Source organism: Fukomys damarensis, unplaced genomic scaffold, assembly GCF_012274545.1.
Source record: "Fukomys damarensis isolate Sample0158 unplaced genomic scaffold, DMR_v1.0_HiC HiC_scaffold_39, whole genome shotgun sequence".
Taxonomy (NCBI): Eukaryota; Metazoa; Chordata; class Mammalia; order Rodentia; family Bathyergidae; genus Fukomys; species Fukomys damarensis.
Window position 1 is genome coordinate 95,041,153 of NW_022900951.1, and position 15,592 is coordinate 95,056,744.

General features: G+C 35.6%; 1 protein-coding gene across 6 annotated transcripts in view; it reads right to left on the reverse strand.

Annotated features, from left to right (window-relative positions):
- The window catches only part of Klhl13 (kelch like family member 13), a 198,590-nt gene that overhangs the window by 172,556 nt on the left and 10,442 nt on the right, over positions 1–15,592 (reverse strand). The gene's annotated exons all lie outside the window — the stretch shown is intronic.

Genomic DNA, 15,592 nt, shown 5'->3' on the forward strand with positions numbered 1-15,592 from the left:
TATAGTCCTAACATAATGAAGATGTCAATTCATAGTCATAGACTTATTTTTGCCATTAGATATACTTTGCTACTGTAAAAATCAAGAAAAAAAGGATTTCTTGTGGAAAGTAAAGAAAATTTAATATTTATATGTTTCCAGTTTAGAGAGATATTGAAATAATTCAAGTCACAAAATATAGATGTTCAAAGATAACTTATAAATCATATGGATTCTATTACCTACATGGTATTAAATTTTGCTGTGTACTACCATCCCTGTCAAGAGGTCCATAAGCCTTCCATTGATCACCTTCTCTACTAGGAATTCTCTGTACTCTGAGATGGGCCCAATCCATATCTCAACAACTATATTAGAAAATATCCTTACTGAAATGTCTTCTAGCTCTTTGAGGCTATCTACTGAATCTAATCTTAAAATTATGTCTAAATAACTTGGGTATATTTATTCATTTAACATCTATATTAGTCAGCAATCCTGTTGCTGGTTCAAAATATCTGACTCTGAGAACTTAAAAAAGGAGAGATGTATTTTGGCTGAAGAATTCAGGGGTTTGCATCCATTCAACTAGTTCTAAGGCAGGACCATCACGGCAGAAGAACATGGTGAAGCAAAGCTGCCTAGTTCATGGCAGGTCTGAAACAGAACAGGTGTCTGAAACAGGACTGGTGCCACAGGCCAAGGACCAGATAGAGTACCCAAGGTCCTGCCTCTATGATCCACTTATGCATGAGCTCTCCTAATGCCCTAGGTGTCTCAATACAGTGATGCTGACGGTCAAGATTCACTGTCACAATAGCTATTCATTTACCTAAAAACTTAGGTTAAGTCATAAAAAACTTTAAACCAGTATTGCCTACATTTAAATCCTAGGAATAGTAAATTTTAGGACCTTTTTCTCTCAAGGAGTATGGAAATTTTTCTGACTTCTTTCCTTTCTTGTGTGTATTCACAGTACAACACTGAAGTTTATTTTTAAATGTGTGAAGAACCAAATTTCACAGAATGATCTCCAGACCTCTTTATGAGAAGGGTTACTTTCTACCATTTGTTGTATTTACCTTCACACCTTTTCATCTCCCCAACTGGACTCTTTGGGGGTAGGCCAGGAATGACTCTCCCTTCATTGTATTACCTAGCGGGAAATACAATGCACCCAGGAGCAGAGAATTTGAGTTCCAGTTCTTCCAAATAACTTTTATCTTTCCCAAATCCCATAACATCTCTGGGCTTCAGTTTCCTCCTGTATAAGACTGAAAGTGTTTCTATGTAGGGATATGTGCAACTCTGAATATTTTATTCTTCTGTGTTAAATTTTATCTATGACTATCAGTGGATCTTTTCCCCCCACTTATCAGTGGACTTTCATCTCAGGAATGGGGGAAACTTTAACACTGTTATTATTTTGAAGGCAAGTTCTCAAACACTCTTAACAATAATATAACTAAAAATGCAAAGTAAAATCACACTAAGATGCTAAAGTACTTAGGAAATTTATTGTTAAAGCAGAGACCCATTCAATAAATCTAATCTATATTTACTGTTTCAATCCATGTAAAACAATAATATGTGCAAATATTGTATGTCTCTAAAGGATTTTAACATGAGTTATGAGCTTGTTAGGTAACTGGTGCTGCAGTAACACATACATTTAATTATAACTAAAGCATTATATATAATTACATAACTAAATTCAGTATGACACTAGTTCCCTCATTCTGATTTCAAAATTTTTGTCTGCAAGAAATCTGTGTCTCTAAATAGTCCTCCACTTTTGCCACCCTTACCTCAAACATGATTACTTTTAATATAAGTAAATTCTTAAAAGTTTAACAGACTCTTATCTGCATGGTATCTGTGACTTACAATTTTGCCTTACACAGTAATTTATACAAACACACACATACACACACACACACACACACACAATTGCAACAGCAGCAAAATGCCATGTAAAGCCACTTCAAACTATCCCCTGAATTAAGACAAAGATTAGTCTCCAGTTTCAATTTCAGAGATACTTAAACCATAACAACTTCAACAAAACATCAGTAAAGCCAAAAAGAAGCCAAAGTTCTGCTTCTGGAAAGAAGTAGGTAGCCTGGCGTCGTGGCGCATGCCTATAATCCCAGCACTCGGGAGGCTGATACAGGAGGATCGCTGTAAGTTCAAAACCAGCCTGGGCTACATAGTGAGTTCCAGGTCAGTCTTGACTACACAGTAAGACCCTGTCTCAAAAAAAAATGCCTTGCAAGCACAAGGACCAGAGTTCAATCCCAGGTACCAAAAAAAAAAAAAAAGTAGTTTTTCCTTATTTCTCCTACAAAATACAACTAAAAACCATAGACATAGGACAAAAGGCAAATAGAATGGTCCTGCAAGTTGTCAAGAAAGCCAGATAGGCTAAGGACTTCAGGACCCAAGATACAATGCAGTGGTAAGTTCCTTGGGTATTTAATTCTATTCTATTTTATTTATTTGCCTTATATATTGCAAACATGAAGCTGAGGAATCTGACAATCTAGAAATGAAAATGAACGCAGAGAAACAAAGAAGAAAACAAGCATCTTCTCTCTAGCCAAAATACCATAGAAGGAAAAGAATAGCAAGACAAACATCATTTGAACAATAATTACTCTACCTCTACCTAAACACCGTTTTTAAAATGTTGCACTGAATCATCTCACTAAAGGCTTAATGGGGAGTCTAGACTTCTACCTTCACAATATTACAAAGAACAACGCATTATCCACCAGGATGGCAGCAGAAGAAGCTTAGGATTTCCACCACTACCTGTGACTACATTGCCATTCCTCCTGCCTGGTGTCAGCAGAGGTCATGTGGGTAGCAGTAACAAGCTACTCCTATTCCTCTCAGGCAGGGAGGTATCATGCGAGACCTAGTGCAGAACTAAAAGTCCCATTCTTACTCAACAGTAAGAACAATCACCCCTTTGGGTATTAGTGAAGTCAAATGGGGGACTAAAAGTCTAAACACACGTGGCAGTAAGTAATAAGGCAGCATTCTCCTTCCCTGCAACAGAGAGGTGTTAGAGGGGGCCAACTAAAACAGAATATTTCAATAAGATCCAAAATGTATTAACATAGTGTCCAAAATGTCTGTATTGCCACAATGAAACCATTTACCATATCAAGAACCAGAAATATCAAGCTGCATAAAAAATCAACAGATAACACAAAGATGACATAGATGTTAGAATTACCAAAGATTAAAACAGCAATCCTAAAACTGTTTCAATTAGCAATTATGAACACACTTCACAAAATGTATCTCAGCAAAAAATACAAAAGCCTCAGTAAAGAAATAGAAGATATACAGAATAATCAATTGGAACTGAAAGCTAAAAAAATATAATAATCAAAATAAAACATTCAACATACAGCTCAACAGCTTAACAAAAGGAACAGAGGAAATAATGAGTGAACTCGAAGCCTGAACAACATTATTACCCAGCCTGAAGAATGGAGAGAATACATACTGAAAGAAAATGAACAAATTACCAGGTACCAACAAAAAAATCTAACCTTCAGGTCATCCCAGGAGAGAGAAAGCAAGTATGGCTGAAAAGTGCAGTAGTCTCCCCATATTAGCAGGAGATACATTCAAAGACTCCCAAAGGGTGCCAGACACTGAACAGTACTGAACCCTATATATACTATCTTTCCTCAATATGCACATCTATAATAAAGTTTCATTAATAAATTAGGCACAGTAAGAGATAAATAATTGCTAATAATAAAAAACAATCAACTGTAAGAAAATATGAATTTATTCCCTCCCCCTCCCTTTCTCTCTGGCTTACTTTAACAGAAGCACTGTAATATCCTGAAAGTCTGTCTGATAAATGAGATAAGTGGTTAAGAGTACAATAGTGTATACAGTATAAATGTGCTGGACAAAGTGATAATTCACATCCTAGCCAAGACAGACTGAGCAGCACCAAACTACTCAGAATGGTGTGCAATTTATAACATCCACTGCTTATTTTTTTTTAATTGTCCATGTAATTAATAAACTGCAGTTGACCACAGGCAACTGAAACCATGGAAAGTAAAACTGTAGATAAGGTGAATCCATAGTACTTAAAGAAATGAGAAACCCATAGTTTCAAGAAAGTATGCAAACCCCAAATAGAATAAACCCAAAGAAATCTACTTTGAAATATTATCATACTCAAACTTCTGAAAATTATTAACAAAATGTCTTGAAAACAGAAACAACACCTTATTATCAGAAAGAAACAATTCATGTGACAGCAGATATTTTTTATCAGAAACCATGGAGGCCATACAGAGGAGATACACACAATTTTTTAAGTACTGAAAGAAAAGAACTGTCAACAAAGAAAACTGTATCTAACAAAAATATATTTCAGGAATGCAAAGAGAAATTAAGACATTCTCAGAAGAAGGAAAATTAAGAATGTGTTGCCAGTAGACCTACCCTGGAAGAATAACTCATGGAAGTTATCTAATCTGAAGGGAAATGATAAAAGAATCTTGGAACATTAAGAAGGAAGAAAGAACATGATACAAAAAATATGGATGAATACAACAGACTTTCCTTCCTTCTCCTCTTGAGTTCTTGAAATTATATTTGCAATGATGAAAGAATTATCCGTCTTCATTGTGGAGGTGGTTATAAAATCTATAATATGATAAAATGGCATAAAAGTATACACATGCATTGTATCAATGTCAATTTCTGGGCTTGCAAAATGTACTACAGTTACAAAAGACATGACCATTGGGAAAAACAGGGTGAGGAATATCTAGGACCTCTCTGTACTATCTCTGCAAATTTTTGGGAACCTTTTATTATTTCAAAACCCTTTTTAAATGTTGAACCAAAACCAGTCTAATTCCTAATATTGAGGGAAATATAAACAAATTTTATCAATAAGAATAAAAAGCAATTATTCTTATTCTGGTGATCATTTTTCTCATTTCCTGTTTGTTATTTGCCCAAATAATTGACAAAAATAATGCTTAATTTACCTGCCAAAAACGTGCCCTATTACTTGATAACTACTAAATTGCTATTACTAACTTGATAACTTGATAACTTCCTAAACTGATAACTACTAAATTTTTTAACTTATCTCATTCTTCTGATATTTCTTCTTCTGTAGATGGAGTTTGATTTAAACAAAGTAGTTGGCAAAATAAATTTTAAACTAATAGCCAAAGTTCTTTTGATACCCAGATAATTACCATTTCTATAAAGTGATAATAACTAGCATTCATCGAATCTTATATTCTAGGCACTATATTAAATACAATGAAGTGACCCAATTAAAAGAATCAGGTTTGAAATAAAACTTACATCCGGGCATAGTGGTGCACACCTGTAATCCTAGCACTTGGGAGGCTGAGGTAGGAGGTTTGAGGCCAACCTGGGCTACATAGTGAGTTCAGGGCTTACCTGAACTATAAATCAAGACCTTGTCTCAAAAAACAACAAAAAAGAAATAAAGCTTGCAGTTCACACTCTAAACCACAACTACACTATAACCTTATTAAGTACCATTTTATGTAATAGATAAATAGAATATGTGTTGATATATATTGAAGAATTCCTATTACATACTATATTACAAATTGTGATAAGTATTTTCATAAGGATTTCAATCAGATTAGGAAATACAACAGATATTTTTCAACAGGTTATAGCTAGGAAGTTTTAAGAACTGATTTTGTGACTTGATGGCACTTTCAGTAGCAAGACTATCCTAAAATATTATGACAGCAAGACAATAGTGTACAAGGTATGATTGAAATAGACAGTGAATGTGTAATTGTTTTGTTTTGTTGTTTTGTTTTTTGAGACAGGGTCTCACTATGTAGTTGAGACTGACCTGGAACTCACTATGTAGCCCAGGCTGATCTGAAACTTGCAGCAATCCTCCTGCCTCAACCTCCTGAGTGCTGGGATTACAGGCAGGCGCCACCACACCCGGCCTGAATGTTTAAATTTTTAAAAATTATTACAGTAAGACCCATTGCCATTAACCCCCCTCCAAGTACTCTCGCTCCCTTTGAACATGCTTATCCCACCATTCTTGCTACTTCCTGAAGCAGTTCTGGAAGTCTTCTTTCAGAAGTGTCTTTATGATATGTAGAAATAATAACTAGCATTCATTGAATCTTATATTCTAGGCACTGTACTGAACACAGTGAATTGACACAAGTAGGAACCAGCAGAATCAGATTTGAAATAAAGCTTACAGGTCAAAACTATGGCAAATGCTGTTGGCAAATACAAATGAATGGAAAGGTTCATAAAAATATTACAGTGCCCTCTCATCCACCTTATTCACCAGATCCATTGCTGTGTGACTCCTTGCTCTTCTCCAAAGTCAAAATGGCCAAGAAACATAAACATTTTGAATCAATTCAAGACATCCAGGCAACCACAACAGTGCAACTACAGCCACTCACAAAAAAAGGACTTCCAGAACTGCACTGGAAAGTGGCAAGGATAGTGGAAATAAGTGTCTTTAAAGTGATTGGGATTATTTTGAGAGGAATTAATGGCAATGTATCTTTTACTGTAATTTTTTTAAATTTACAAATTCACCATATTTTTATCACATAAGGCATAATGATGCCAAAACTGGTTGTTACAGATTTTCATGTTGTTGTAGGGGAATAAGAAATATATGATGGAAAAAGGGGAACAATAAAACAAAAAAGGAAATATATGATGGTATAAAGTTTACCAGATTTTTTAGCAGTAAGAAAAAAGGAATCAATGAAAAAGCACACATTTTTATTAGGGAAAATGCACTTAAGTTTTAAAAAGTCTACATAAATTTAGGTGATGTTGAAATATAACTATGTCACAGAATAAATATTCAGACATTTAATTGTATACAATCTGTGATAAGACAAATACCAACTAAAAAGGGTTGAACAAATATTTAACACTTAAACCAACACAATTTAAATGAGCTCAAATGAACACCATTTAACAAAAATGTTCTAATTCTTAGGAGAAAAATAAATGCTAACACAAGCTCTTCTCATATTGATCCAATGTGTTTCTGTCGTTCTTGACAAAAGGAAAAAAAAGAAAAAATATATTTCTGCAGCTGTAAATTGAGATTGATTCAAAAGCCTGGGTTAAAGCCATTTCGTGGTTCCCTCTACTTATTTCTACATACTTATTTCCCTTAAAGAAATACACTTATCCCTGACTACAGAAATGAGCTACAAATGTAACAAATCTTGCCTTATGTACCTACTCTACACAAGGTCAGAATTTAAGATTCTTCTCTTATGCTTTTCATATTTAGATGAAATTTAATGTACCACAGAGCTCTGATTATTTTCTTCCTTGCTACGTTTACCAAAATACAATATACCATATTAGCTTACTAAAAAAACATTCTTGAACAAAATGACTCCCAAATGTAGCAGGAGGGTTCACGCTTTTTATGTTAATTTGTCTAGTCTCTGATGAAACAGCACAAGCTAATGCTTCAGCTGCCATTGTGCTCTCAGTTACTTCAGGAATTTTTAGTTTATTGGTGAAACATGAGCACTTATGCAATTTTCTACAGTATGTCATGACTTAATACATGAACATTACTAATATTACAAGCTTGCTGCTTAGGCTTACTTTTACCATGAAGCAAAACTCTGCATTGTTATGTTAATTATCACGGGAACTGATAATATATCACTTATGTTTTCACCTTTGACCAAAAAATGAGAACCCATTAAGCTCATATTTTTAAATTGACAATATTAGATAATATGTCAGTTTCATGACCCATTTAACCTGCACCCCAGTGCACCTGTAAGCCAAACAAAATATAAAAATCATCTTCATTACATCAGTTTCCTTATCGATGACGGTCCATGATTTCTCTCACTACCCAATTATTCAAGTTCCTCGGGGTTTTTTTTTTTTTGGCACCATTTTTCTGCTTTCTGTCAACTGAATATACAAATAAATACCATTATACATCTTTATTATTACCCATTTATATATTCCCTACACCTTAAATTTTCTCTCATGTTAAAACCCTAGCCAACATGAAAGATTATTTCAAAGCTTAATTCCTTTTGACTATTCCAACCTTTTCTACACTTTTGACACCATTTTTAAAATATCATGTTGTTCAAATGTATAAATATCATCTGTCCAATACACTGTAAGCTCCTTGAAGATAGATGCTATAAGAATTGTAACTTCTTTCTTTCTCCATTGGATTATGCATCTTTCTAAATTATGAATTGGACTAAATAATCCCCAGAGCTCCTCATAATTCTAAAATTTTACATATCTATTTCTTGTACCTCCTATAACTTGTGTATTGTAATCATCTGGTATTTATTTAAAACTGCCCCATTTTACCAATATCTACTATAAAATTACGTTGCCCTGCTTACTGGAAGAGCAGTACTATATTGCAATTTCTGGATGGCAAAAAGGAACATCTTCCAGTTTGACAAAGTAGCCGTAGTTTGTAAGACAAATATGCATCCATTCATATTCTTATTCAAAAAGGATTAAATTCAACTCTGAGCTAGGCACTACTCCAGACAATAGAGATACCTAGTTCCTAAAGCGACCCACAGCCAACAGAAGACTCACAAGTAAAAATACTACTTATAATAAAGGATGCTATTACTTCTTGGCCTTTTGGCTAAGATCAAGTGTAATAAAGGATGATAAAGAGGGACATAAACAATATTATAAAAAATATATGAAAGAAACACTTGACTGCAGTTTTGAAGTAGAAGAGGCTTAAGGAAATCTTCCCATCAGAGGTGCCATCCAAACTAAACCCTGAAGGACAAGTGGTATCAGCATTTCAAGAGGAGTAGTAAGTAAAAATGTAAGAGGATAGGAAACCAGGGTCAGTTTGCAAAAGTACAAGTAGTTGCAGTAAAGCTGCAACTTAGAATGCAACACTGGGCAGAGTGAAAAAGGAGCTAGAGAAGCAGGAAACAAATCATGATAAACTTGTATGTGTAGCTGACACATTGGAGGTTTTACCCTGGAGGAAATGGATGAACAATGTTATGGTGATATGATCTCCATATACTTGTAAATCATCAACCTGACCAAAGAGTCAAGTTTTATATCAGAGACAATGTGTATAGTACAATTAATTATCCCCCAATATCCATTCTTCCCTTCTCACAGAATAATAAATTTGAGGGTTTTTGTTATTTTGTTTTGCTGGACGTATGGTCACGTTAAGGGCAGTGATTTCCAGCCTCCTTGGTAGCTAGATGTCACCATAGGAATAGGTTCTGGACAGTGGGATATGTGTGAAAGTTATGTGTGCAAATGCAACGTAATATCTTTTCATGGAAACAATGTGTTCTCTTCCTCTCCTTTTCCCATCTACTTGGCAGGAATTTCTTAAAAAGGAACAGTGAACAGAAAACTGTAACTGCCTCACAGAAGGAAGATAAGGCTTAGCCATTTTCACTGTTGCATCCACAACACTTCTGTCCAAGAGGGGTCCACTAGTTTTGGTGGAAGGAATTTATATAAAATACTTCATTTCTTCTCAGTGAAATAAGGTGCTTCTCTAAACAGTAAGGCTAATTAAATTCAGCGAGTCTCCTTTATCTGCAGATGAAGCCGATTTATAAAAGAGGTAGATGGGTCTAATCTACACGTACAGTCTTAAGCCGTTCTAAGCACTAATTTAAGCATACAATTATTAAACTCATCTAAAGAAATAGTTGATGAATATACTGTAATTGGTATATTTTTTAAAATCAGTAAGTATTTCAAGTCATAGAAAACACAATATTCGCATTACTATACTCTTTGCAAAATGGTAGGATGCTTTTGCATTCAGAATGGCCCTCTTAGGCAGACCAATTTGGCTTGACTTAAATGAGGAGATTTCTAAACTCTTTCTACATAGCCCAATATCATGAAAGCTTAATAAACAAAATCTAGCCATGAGAAGAAGCAGCACCATAAGATGGATACTAAAGTTTCTAAATTCAGAATCCCCTTTTTAACTCCCATAGCACCTGACTCCCTGACTCTTTATATGATGGTGATGTCAATTACCTTAGTGATAAAGCTGTGCTTCCATCTATTTAATATAAAGATATGCTGTTTTCTTCTTGTGAAAGTAGTACCATCATGTTTGATTCTATGCTACCCACCAACTGTGAAATCATCACACTTTTGCTACATGTGGCTAAGCAGAGAATCCATCTAAGAAAATAATATACTTGAGAATTTACAGCAAATCATTTTCAGTGAATCAAGTCAATTTAACTTCAACTGAAACTTTGGCCCCTGAGCAAGCCCACTAACAATTGTCTTAATTACTTTCTTGTCAGTGGGACACAATATCAAACACTCACAACTCTAAGGAGGAAAGGTTTATTTTGGCTCACAGTTTATAGAGATTTCAGTCCATAGTTGCCTAGTACCAAGGCAGGATGGTATGTCAGAGGGGCATAGCAGGACAAATAGTTCATGGCATGGCAGCAGGAAGCATGGGAGGAGGGAGGGAGCTCTACCCTTCCAAGTCACACACCCTGTGACCCACCTCCTTCAACCAAACTTCACCTCCCAAATCAGATTTAGCTATAAACTCATCAGTGGACTAATCCACTGATAAGTATCACACACCCATGATCCAATCCACCTCCCCAAATCCCCATCTGTGAGCAAACAAGGCCTTAGTTGACAAATCTAGACATAAACCATAATATTCCAACCCAGGCTCCAAAAAAACTCATGAGCACACCCCTTTCTGTAAAATTCATTTAGTCCATCTCTAAGAGTTGCCAAAGTCCAAACAGTCTCAGCACAGCTGAAAAGTCCAAGTCCAAAGTCTCCTCTGAGATTTAAGGCAAACTTTTAGCTTCAAGACCCTTTAAAAATGAAAACATAGTTAAATTCTGACATACAGAAGAGTAGGATAAACATTTCCATTCCTAAAAGGACAAATAGGGTATATAAAGGAATGGGACCAAATCAATACTGACATCCAGCAGGGAAAACACAGAATTGTATAGATACATTTCTAACACACAGGATATCTGTGGCAAGATGTAACTACAAAGGGCTTCAGTGGTCCTGCCCTTAAGCATTGCAGCTGACTGTACACCTCAGGGACTCTCTTGGGCTGGCTTCGTTCACGCCTCCTGTCATTCCTGAGATGTTCCATGTTCCTGGCTTTTCCAAAATCCTGGAGGTCTCTACTGAACTGACTTCATCCTCACAGCTTCATACACTACCCTCTCAGGGGCACGCTGCTGGCCTCCCAGGCCTTCTGAAGTCTGGGTAAAAGACTTGTTGGTTGACCCCACAACTCTTGCATTCTGTCTGCACATAAAACTAGCAACACATGGATGATGGGAAGGTCTGCTGCCAGCTGGAGCACAGCAGGGCTTCCTTTTATCATGTCTATAGGAGTCTCTGAGTGCATGAATGGCTGAGTGCTACAAACTGAATTTTGAGGGACAAATTCCCACGCCCTGGGCTGCTACTATTCTGGAGCATGGTGCCCTCGGGCTTTCTTCTCAAAGCAAAGTCTTCCAACTTTGCAATTTTGAGCCTTAGAAAGCAAGCACCTTACAGTTTCCCGTGATGCTCTCAGGCTATCCTTTCTATTATCCTGTTCCAAAGGTTGTGGCTTCTTTGTAATGTTAACCTTTTTAGCAACCAAGTTTTCCTCTGTTCCTTCTTTGTAGGCCCCATCTTTACCAGAGTTTCCTTTCTAGCCAAACTTAAAACTTTTTACATCATTCAGCGGGGCCATTTGCTCTTGATTCTCAAGGCAAAACTAGCTAAAAGCCCCCAGTACTAACCATGCCACTGCCTCAACATTAGACTGCCTTGAAATTTCTCCTGCCAGATTAAATAGTCACTGCCCTTAGTTTCAGTCTCCCGCAATGTCTCTGGTTATGAGCAAAATGCAGAAAAATACTCTGCCAGAGCATAACACAAATATCTTGGAGTCTAACTGCCAATGCAGTCTTTCCAACTGAACTCTCCTGAGCCTGGTATTTACTGGCTGCATTTTTATCAGCATTCTGGTCTTGAGCTCTGACTCAACTCACAGTTTTCTAGGGCTGTTTCTTCAGCCAGCATCTCCAACCCTTTCCAAACTCCTCCATCAAACCAGTTCCAAAGGCTTCCAAACCAAATGTTCAGGTAATCAGAGAAATGACCCTACTTCTCTAGCGCCAAAATCTGTCTTAATTACTGTCTCATCGATACACAATATCCAACACCCACAACTCTAAAGAGGAAGGGTTAATTATGGCTCACAGTTTGTAGAGGTTTCAGTGGCACAGCAGAGGGACATGGCAGAGGAAGCTTGCTTCTGGCATGACAGTCAGGATGCAGAGAAATAAAAAGATGTGAAAAGTAGATAGGCCATTTCAGGCCATGTCCCCAAGTGACCCAGATCCTCCAATCAGGTTTCACCTTCCAAATTACATTTAGCTATAAACTCATCAGAGGACTAACCCATTGATGAATATCATGCCCCCATGATCCAGTCATCTCCCTAAAGTTCCATGTATGAGTACATGAGGCTTTGGGGGACATCTAAATATAAACTATACCAACAATAAACCAAAAAACAGGGAGAAATTATAGTAATATTTCAAAATTATTCCAAAGGTATAAGTAGGTAAAATCAGATGTAGTAAAAGAGAACAACCTAAGACCAACTCATTTCAAAAAACATCTTATGTTCTTTAGTACTTGTAATTATGTCTAAAGACTTTTTCTAAAATTATGAAAAATAAACAGTAACTCCGTAGCCTGAAAAATAGCACTGACTATAACTTGCTACTTTAATGAAGACCCAGAAAGGGTCTGCCTCCCATAATACACATATACAGATGATTATTTTGGTAAACTAGACTGAAATGCAGTATTTGGCTATAATATGAACTGCATATTTTTCTGATGCAAGAGTGGCTGCAGAGTGAGTGGCTGCAGAGTAAATGGCTGAAAAATTTTAATTCCAATTATTTCATAATATCTCTATGTAATGTCATATTGTACACTTATAAGACATTTTCCATAATACACTACCCTAATACTATTTCCCAGCTTAAAAAGGGAGAGGTTGCTTTATCTCAACCATTTATCCATCAGTAACTTTCATCAGGCATAATAACCTTTAGAAATAATAAAAGGAACAGTGTCTATCCATAAAATTTCTCAGGCATTTCTGATTCTAGCCCATTATAGAGAATGCACAAAGAAGGAAGCAATCATTCAAATTAGTGGGTTTAGAAATTTTGTTTTTAAATACAAGTCTAACTGAGACTTACTAATAATATCAATAATTGTTTTAAATTATAATTATTAACACATTATTTGTACAAACTAATGGGTTTCAGCTATGTGAGATGGGACATGCCTATAATCACAGCACTGTGGGAAGGTGAGTCAGGAGGATCACAGTTTCAAGCCCAGCTTGGGAAACTTAGCAACTTAGCAAGACTCTGTCTCACAATATAAAGTAAAATGAAATAAAAAGGGCTGAGGTTGTAGCTCAGTGCCAAGGCCTTGGGTTTAATCCTTAGTACTGGAAAAAAAATAATGGGCTTCACTGTGACGTAATATATAATGTATATAAATGATTCTATAGCAAATACATAAACAAACTTATGTAATCTATTTTGATTAAGAATTCAAAGTCAGATAAATATATAATCACTTGAAATACTGGTCAATGATAAAAATGAAAGTTAAAGGAAGAGTTCTAGAACAATTTGGAGGCAGACTGAAAGAGAACAGCAGTAATAAGGTCTGAGTTACATTGAGCACAGATCTACGAACATTTTAATAGAGAAGCAATAATACAGTACCAAGAGCTACTTTAGTTTCATCTTTTTTGTGGCCATATTGTTTTATTTATTTTTTTATTTTTATTTTTTGGGTACCAGGGATTGAACTCCGGTCCTTGCGCTTGCAAGGCAAGCAGTGGAACCACTGAGCTAAATCCCCAGCTTGTGGCCACATTGTTTTACAACACATTTCTCTTTTGGGTGCTGATGGAAATGTTCTCAAATTGTGGCATCAGTTGCACAACTCAGTGAATGTACTAAAACCCTCTGAACTATGTACACTTCAAATGCGTGAACTCTATGATATGTCAATTACATTCTTAAAATTACATGCTTGTGAAGTCAAAGATTGCACCCAAAACAGATTTCTGGTTGTCAATATAAAAGATTCTCAGTTTTATTTCCCCTCAAAGTTTTTTCTAGTTCTATGCAAATATACACATAGCCCTGGGCATTAAAATACTTTTCTTGCTTTTCAATAAGACCGCTTCAAAACTGCCTTCTTTAAAATACCTTGCCACTACCCTTCTCTGATTTTTCCACTATATTTCATCTACATCTGTTTTCTTTTTAATTTTTATTAGTACATGTACTATGCAATGTTTACATTCCTTGTGGGAAGTTTGTATATGTGCAGAGCACATTTTAATTCCTTTTTTCATCCCCTTTCCCTTTCCTTCCTCATCTCTTTATCCCTTTCCCTTTTTTGGTTCACATGCCAATTTTACCTATTATGCACTCTTATATAATATTCTTTCAGACGCAAAATGAAAAGAAGTATTATGGTTCAAAGCACTGGCTGAAATTCCTAGCTATTCCACTTATCAGGGTAGAGGGTATAGGATATTAGCAAATGATCTAAACTTCCTTGTGCCTCAGTTTCTTCATGTGTAAGTAGGGATAGCAAGTCCCTACCACATAGAATTACTGTGGTTTAAATGTGTTAATTATCAGGAAATACTTGGGATGGTATCAAACTCATGGTTAGTGACATAGTAATTTGTTACTGATTGCCATTAACATTATTATTAGCTACCTGGAGTTCTCTGTTGCCCCTAGCTAGATTGTAAGCTATTTCAGAACAGTGGCTATATTATCTCTCTCCTACTAAGAGTCCTTTAAATATAATTTTTAAATAAATGCTATGTCATGAATGTTTAAGTGAATACTGCCTCCATATAAAGCCAAACACTAAAAATTCCTTCATAAAGCCAAAACTCATTTTAATATATACCAAATTTTATAAGAAAGTATAAAGGTATATAAATATGATTGATATTTCGACTACTGAAGTTTTGAGTTCATCTTATCAACTGAAATTCTAGAGATATTAAAGGATCCTTAGGGATAAAGAGGGCTTTTATAACATTATTGCAAAAGCACTGGATTTGAAACCAAGGGCATATTACTCGTAGCTCCATCTCGAGTGAGATGATCTGCAAGTTGCTTAATTTCACTGTGCATATTCCACAAGAATAAATAAATGAAGAGAGTTAACCATGTTTCAGAAGAAAGTTGCTTTATAAACAGATCACATTATCTTCATTTAATATTTAAGCTAATTAACTAAGAGTAGACTAAGTCTAATTTCTTCTTAAGTTATTTATTTATTTGTTTGTCTTGCGGTATTAAAGATCAAACCCAGGGCCTTACACATGCTGGGCAAGCGCTCTACCCTGGAGCCATATTCTCAGCCCTGAAAATACTTTTGAATATTACTATATTACTTTTGCATCTTTAAATTCTTTTTTTTTTTTTTTTTT